Below are 8,892 nucleotides of genomic sequence, written 5' to 3'. Positions count from 1 at the left end.
GTCTTCTTTATTTTTCTTTTTTCAGTTGTAGATGTTGCAGAATGTAACATGTAATTGCAGTGTAATTTACTATAATTTTGTATTTTGTTTAATTTAATGGTTTTTACAATTGCATACTGGAGTGTAAATACAGAGAGTTTTGAAAGATGTGGTCATTGAATGCTTTTGGGTAAAAGCAATAAAAGGTGAATAATTAACAGATTCACACTGTCTCATTCAGGTAGTCATTTAATATTAATCTTCCCAAATATCTCACTGTCAGAGATCAATTTGCAGTCTTGACTTATTATTATTTTATTATCATTTGGTTGAAATGATTAAGCCAGACTCCTTAAAGCCCTAATGTCTAATAAAGACTTTAATCTCTGATGTATAATTTGTTTGACGACTAAACCTTTGTATATCTTTGACACTGTGAATACTGTTTTCTATCATTTAGATGGAGGCATGTATGTAGGATGTATTTTATAAGCCCTCTTGGGTTTAATTTCTCCTACACATTAGTTTGTTATTTCAATGTCAGTTGGTTGATTTATACTTGTGTAAATAATAAAACTCAAATTCTAATACATTGTAACCTCTTTTGTTATTAGAAGAAGCTGCTGTATGTTTGGCATTTGGCCTTTCTCTTGCGTACCATGACAACAAGAGACTTTTCAGAAACTCCACAAGGCATGGTGTTTGTTGATGCGTGAGCATATCTGTATGTGTATGTGTGTGTGTGTTGGAGTAAACGTGTGTTTGTGTGCACATAAGTGCTTGTCTGTTTACTGTAATCTCTAATCTATAATTAATCATTGTCACTGTCCTAGAATCTGGGCTTTTTGTCTTGTAAATGTGAATACCTACTCTACAATCTCTTCCTCTCTCTCTTCCCCTTTTTTCCCCATGGGGAGTATCTATTTTAGGAACCTGATGTTCTCTGACAGCTTTCACACATTGCCTCCATGGCATTAACGCTGAGAGACGCTCACACACACACACACACACACACACACACACACACACACACACACACACACACACACACACACACACACACACACACACAATAACACACACATTATAATAGGGAAAGCGTGCCCTTGTAGGCCTACATAAAGGAATATCAAGTCTCTCTAAGTTAACATTTACAAGCCGTCCGCAGGTCCTCAGGACATGTCAGCTGCACTCGCGTAAATTGGCCTCAGGACAGACACAATGAAACACAACACAATACAAAACGATCTTTCCAAAGGGAACACTGCATTACCACACACAATACAAAACATTACCATACAATACAATACAACTCTGCTCAATACGAAACATCACTATGCATTACAATAAGATACACTGAATATTGCATATTCCTCATCCATTTAGTATTGAGTGCAGCCGGGCTGTCTCTGTTAGGGGTCTGCCAGCCAAGATGATATGATATCATGTCATAGTTTCTGTCATAACGTGTCATGCAAGATTATGGCCAGCTTCAGACATGACATAGAGAGGGGGATCACGTCCTAAGGCTTTTGTACAGTGTGTGTGTGTACATGTGTGTATACAGTACTGAATCCTTGCACAAACATAACACACACACACATTTGCACAGTGACACACACACAAACACACACACACACACACACACACACACACACACACACACACACACACACACACACACACACACACACACACACAGCCAGACAGAGCGCGAATGACACTTAAATGTCAATCTCCAGCTCAGGAAGTCAGAGACTAATTATACTTCTCTGCTGACACAAAGACGTTCCATTGGCTCTTTCTTTGAATCTCCACGGCTACCTGACAGGATACGTGACCTGGGCAAAGCCAGAGGGATTAGTGTCCTCAGTAACACACACACATTGACAAACACACGCTACATGTTCTAACATTTTTTAGGAAAGGGATCACTTTCACACATGTACACAATCACACATAAAGTTTACTCGCACTTTGGGCAATATTTTGTTACCTTGTTTACTGCTATAGAGACCACTATAGTGTGTATGAACACAGTTTTTTCTTTCTTTCTTTTTTCTCAATGTAAAGTCAGCATCTATCCCGTAGCTAGATTAAAAACATATCTAGAAAAAACATGAACCTACCATTGAATTTAATATGAAACACTGCCATGTTACCTTGGGTTAAAAATTGAGAAACACTGGACTGAGCTCCTGGCAGCGCTGTGTGTGGAGCTGTGTGTGTTTGTGCCTGTGTCTATACACATATGTGCCTCAAATGTGTTCTGCTGATTATGAAGGTCATCAGCAAGGGCATTCTGAGTAATTATAAATTTTCTCTTCTGCAAGCCAATCAGAAAAGGCCATGCCTGACCCTTTATAGGTCAGAGTTCACTGCTCTCAGCATGGTCACACAGCAATTAACCCACACATACTGTACAAACTGTCTCCCCTCCTTATTCTCTGTCTGTCTCTCTCTTACACACGCACTCGTGAACACATGCATAAACTGCAGCTGATGCAAATGTGAACTGCATGTCTCCCTCTCGGCTCCTTTTCCATCTGTGCCCTTCTAAATGGGGTCAAATTTATCAAATTGAATATTTTAGCAGAGTCATTTGCACATTGTAGTGGATAGATTGGGAAGAAATAGAATCTAATGTAAACAATAGTGTGTACAGCAAGTTTCATGCCAATCTTTGTCAAACATATTCCCTGTATCCTATACAGTATTTCTCTCTGTCTAATTCTATCATGCACACACACACACACACACACACACACACACACACACACACACACACACACACACACACACACACCCTACAGAGGTGCGTTGCTTTATCCAGTGTGTGATTTTCACCTGTTCTTGCCGACACCTGCCATTTCAGGTTTGCATGCGCTGCATTTTTCAGCCAGCAAGGACGCAGCCACATGACACACATACACACACACACACACACACACACACACACACACACACACACACACACACACACACACAGCACACATCATTCATGCTTGAATTCTCAAATACATGATTGCCGCAAGTCATTAATTATTTGTGCGCTTCTCAAAATATATTTTCCTCAACGACAAGGACATACGCTATCGTAGTGGCTTTCTGTTTCTCTCTATCTCACACTTGCAGACACATGTTCATGCACACGCCTATGACACACACACACACACACACACACATTCAAACACAACACTAAAAAATCCATCGTCCAGCATCCATTGTAAGTATGACAAATTGTTAGTCTCTCTGCTAATTTAATAAAAAATATTAGAATATTAGATATCCCTCTACAAGACACAAAACAGATTTTTAGCTCAAAATTAGGAAAGCATTATATACTTAAAACACTCAATATAATTTATATAAAGACATACTTTCCATTGAAATGCAGAAATGCTGAAATTATATATTTTTGTACTGCAGGTGAAATGCTTCACAATTGAAGTCTCTCTCTCTCTCTCTCTCTCTCTCTCACACACACACACACACACACACACACACACACACACACACACACAGAAAAGGGGAGAGTGAGAAAAAAACAGTTTAGTTTTTTTTATGGCTGCTTGGCAGTATATGAATATTACATCTTGCACCCAATCATCATTTTTATTTATTCATTTATCTGCTAAATGTCTGTTTCTTATCGCTGCTAGCAAGCCATCTGCTATTTGGAAACACAATGTTGAATGAAAGCGCAGGAATGTTCAGCACAATAGAACATAATAGAATCACATAGAATGGCAAACAGAAGTATGGTTTTACAGACCTAACAGATTAGTGTACTATAGAAGACAATGAATAATTCTCTTTCTCTATTAAAAACCTACATGAGACAGCAGAATGCATGAGAAACTGGTGTGTCTTATCAGCGCTGACAGTATGTATGGCTGTATTTTCTCCAGGGAAGCACGAGACATGGAAACGCCGGATGGTTCTGAATTACTGAGAATGTTTTTGGGCAATTACATAGAAATTTAAGTAACAAAGCTCTTACATTAACATCACAATACACTTCAATTCAAAGCAGATCCCTGGAAATAGTGTTTTCTCTCTGAATTGGCGGCACAGGGATAGATAGGTGGCCAGACGCACAGACAAACTAAATCGGATAGCAGGCAGGCAGAGAGACAGTCAAAGATAGACACACACATATTCTGTCAGTAAATAGAAAGATAGACCAACAAACTGTTCAACAAATTGTCATATTTAACATATCTCAAGAGGTTTATTTATATTCCATGTGGTTTACCAACTTAGTTTAGTTTGTATTCATACTCGGATAGCACCAAGTAACCACACCACAAGCAGAAAATGCAGGTCGACACCATCTTTCAACAGTTTTGCTGTTTGTTAGAAAATACCACAAAACATAGTTTTAAAGGTGAGAGATGTCTGTGTCGATAACACTAAGCTGACAGTTACTCATATAAAACAACCCACAGTCTGATAATAAAACACTGTCTATAGGTTTACTGTTTATTTTTGTAAAGCGCACTATTGATTGTTTATAAATCAACAGTTTAAAGACCTGCTTAATTAAGCTACACCTTACCATTGTAACATCATGTACAGTTATAGCAAACGCTCCTTGAGCAGCAAGTTTGTCAGAGAAACAACAGAAGAGCAACTGGTGTGTTTATTTACAGCACAGCCAAACACATTCATGTTTTGTTAATAAAGCATTCAGTCAGTTATAATTGTAACAACTCCATGCTGCACACGGCACGAGTAGTTTTCCTGTGTAGTGTGTCACCTGCAGCTCTACACTGTGGCTGCTCCTTCTTGTTTCATTACTTCCGACAATATCTTGTCTTGTTTAGTCGACCAACATTTGATTAATGTTCATAGTGAGTGCTAAACACAGTGACATTGTATTTCCTGTGGCTGCATCACAATAAAAGCCACCCTGTGTTTCCCTGTTTGAGCACTGTTAATGTGAACCAGTGGCAGTATTATGTTCTTTTTGCATGAGCGGTATTTTAATACAGCTCTAATATGATATAAAAAGATTGAACAGAAAACAGGTTGTTATTACGGTATTATGCTGTACAATTTTCTATGAATGTGTGTGTCTGAAGGCAATTAAAATCCAGTGTAGAAATGACGGACTCTGCCGCTAACAATAAAAACGAGAGATTATAATTGATATATACATTGAATTCTGAAGAAATGCTGACCATAAATAGTATCAAAAGAGAGGGTTAATTTCATGAAAACCTTACAGTTCATAGAGTTTCATTTGCAAAAACAGACAAATGCCATTGAAATAAATAAACCATTGATACACAAGTCATGAAAATTTCGAGGAATTGATTAAAACATTTTTATCAAAACAACCTATACCAATTTGATATTCCCAGTGCACAAAAACCAGGATTTATGAAAATAAAATTTTAAAAAAACTGAGGTAACTTCAAATGAGCCCTGATATACATGCAAGACAGAGAGACAGGCAGATAGACAACTACACTGGCATGACAGTCAAGACCTCAATTAAACTTGGTTACCATGCAACTGATCTAACAGGCCTGCTGCAGGCTCGTAATTATTTTTTACCAATCATGGGTCTATGTGAGGAGATTCATTTCGGCATTGTAACCCAGAAGGCAGTTTGAAGGGGAATGAGAACAAATGGCATTCTCCCTTGTTAGGAGATTTTTTCCACCTTGTTAACTATAGATTTGGTGTGAAACTGTACATAGAACAACAACAATTTACCTAATCACCATTAATCACCATACTGCTCATTAAATTTGTGCAAATTGCATGCAGGCAAGCCCACTGTCTTCTTCCTTCACCCTTACTGCTGTGAAAATACAGAGCAGGGAAATTGCACCTCTGATGAGTATGAGGTTTTCATCCATATAGAATTAGACTTCTGTGTCAGCTTTTTCCTACCTTGTCAGCTCTTTCACTCGACTGGAGGTAAGGCTGAGGAGATGAGGCGAAAAATTCTTTAGGCCTATTTCAGCTTCATAATGGGCTGCTGATTTCCCTGCAGCCACTAAGGAAGAGCAGTGTGGATGCTTGCTATTTGCAGACCACAGCTGTTTGTCAAAGATATGATTATATAGAATGACACAGATACATCAGAGATTTCAATCTTAACTCTCACAGCATGGCAACCAAAATGGCTCTGTTTGGTTTCATGTATCTTAGATCACACAAGGAGTGATGTGGGGTGGAAGGGGAAAGGAAGAAGTTAGATGAAACAAAGAGATTATCAAAGCTTGCTTTCCAAGGAGAGGATAAGACAATCCCATGCAAGCACTGTCTTTGTGGAGATATTTTCAAAGCGTCACAGTCTCCTCTGAAAAGGCTACAATCAAAAAAGTAAGGCCATATAATTCAGCAGCGATGTGTGTCGGACGAGAGAGGAAAATCTCTAAATCTGTAGTTTCATGCAGCTCCTCCCCGCCTCTGATTTCTGCTGCTTGGCTTGCCAGATAAGATTCTGAACTTCAAACATGCAGTCAATGCTCATCCTGTTAAAGCAGAGATAGAGGCTGAGGCTCTCTGAGCTCAGAGATGTTTCTATATGGTATGTAGGCCTGCTGTGGAGATGGTGATACTGTTACACCAAGCATACACAATGATACACATGGAAAGTCACACAAACAAATCCGAGAACATTGAGAAATGCATGTGTGCATGCTATACATAGGCACATGAACTATTCATTTATATCATCAGTCCTGAAGCAGTGACTTCATCAAATACAAATATCTACAGAAATAGGTTACACTTTCATCCAAACTGTTTCTGATTCTCCTTAAACCTATTCTAAGTGTTTCATAATGAACATCCCAGGCGAGTCTGTCTGGAAAGCTGGTAATGGAATATTTATAGAATATTTCTGGGAATACTTGTGGGAAACTCTGGTTATAACAAGCGTCTTTGTTCTACTGAGGCACAATTTCTGCTTTCCTAAGTTGCATCTATCCTTCTCTCTCTCTTTCTATGTCCCACTCTGTTTGCTATTCTCTCTCTGTTTCTGTCTTTGTGTCTCATTGTATATACAGTATCTTTCTCTGTGCCTTCCTACCTTTCTCTGTTTGGTTTTTAACAACCTCAAAACCTGAGCTCAGTCAGAGCCTCAATCTGAACCTCATACCTAATGCATTAAAGTAGTAGCCATCATATACAGAAATCCCAAAGAACTGTTGCGATATTCTGTGATTTATACTATATATTTTTACCTGTATGATTATTAACTAGAATAGAAATATGTTTACTCGTACTTACATTGATTATGCTTACATTGATAAAGGGCTGTTAAGGGAATATTAGATGTTTGTATGATGTGTTATAGAATTATAACTTACTAATGAATATGAATAGCAGGCACAGTATAAGGGAGAAGAGTGTGGGTAGTTGCAGATATAACATGACATTCTTTTGGAGAGATAGCGGTAAACACGACCTCCGAGGTCAGTATCAGACAAAACAATGATGGAGCCAGACGGACTCCTTCCAGTTCCAGGTTGTGGCTACCCCAACAACACCATTCTTGGAGTCGAGATACCAAGTGGACGAGGGGTGGAGATTCTACCATCTGGTGCTATGTGTGTTATCTGCAAAAATATAAGAACTGATGTTAGGAACAAGAGGTTGCTCGTGAACTGGCAGACCTTGTGCATGTCAGGTTAATCGTTGTTGAACCCAGAGCTCTGTAAACTTTGCACATTCTACTGGTGTTAAGAATTCATTAAACGAACGTGTGAGGAATGAGTTTTTGAAATACAGAGATTCCTCAACAACGAACGAGCCAACGGTTTCAAACCCGTCCCGCTTTTGTGACGCTATACTTTTGATATAGTGTGTGACAAAGGTAAAAGGGGTCTTTCGGAGACGCCCCAGGAGTCTGGTTCCGGTACGTACCAGAAGTGGGGGACGCCAGTTGGGAAAAACTGGGTACCTGCCAAAGGGGGAAACTCCTGTGATCCGTGAGAGTCGGCACAAAACTTAAAACAATCTGTCCTAGCGAAAAATTAGCGTCGGCGTTACAGATTATCCTGAGTTCATCAGATATATTGCTTGTGCAAACATATGAACATAACAGCTGAGCGTTTCTTAATGTGACTCTGTTAAAAAGGCATATTGGGGATTGTGTGGGTGTGTTCTAGACCTCTCTAGACCTGCACGGGGAAACCCCAATGGATTTCCATTCCTGCAAGCTGTTCTTTGTCCATTGTAGCAGCATGAAACTACATACAATATGCACACTGTATCTCAAAACTGTCTTTAATAACCACGCCTCATATGATTCTGTGTGCCTTCTGACAGCTGGAAACAGCTGGAAACTCCCAAATCAACGCCCTCTGGAATTGGACCAGAACCACAGCAGTTCATTCTCGCTTGTAGTGCATGCAGTCCAGCATTGTCAGTGAAAGTTGTAAATGAGTATTCTTCATTTTTGTCTGTTAAGCTGTGAGAATAAATGTTTAACGTTCCCTGCTACATGCAAGTTTTTTTTCAGGACTGCAGGCTGATCCAACACAACACTGACTAAATTTGTGCTCAGTTTCTCACATGAGTAACTCCACCCTGGCATTTATAAAATGGCAGTTCAGCATGTGTTTGATGTAAACATGTCCCAGAGAGCATCACTGCTAAATGTCGCAAGATGTTTTCAGACAAGCACAAAATACTCACATGGATTCAAATCCTCTGTGGACTTTCATGGAAACCTTCAAGGACTCAAAGTCTTGAAGAAGAGGTGTTTGTGTGTGTGTGTGTGTGTGTGTGTGTGTGTGTGTGTGTGTGTGTGTGTGTGTGTGTGTGAGTGGGTGTGTTTGTCTCAAGGAGAATCATCAACCAACTCACGGCCGTGTCCTTCATCTCTAAGGAGCAGTTTAGCACCTTTTAACTTATGGTTTTGGATCACTCTAGCTACCTGCATCA

Source organism: Dicentrarchus labrax, unplaced genomic scaffold (genome assembly GCF_905237075.1).
Source record: "Dicentrarchus labrax unplaced genomic scaffold, dlabrax2021, whole genome shotgun sequence".
Lineage (NCBI taxonomy): Eukaryota > Metazoa > Chordata > Actinopteri > Moronidae > Dicentrarchus > Dicentrarchus labrax.
This window is presented reverse-complemented; position numbering follows the sequence as displayed.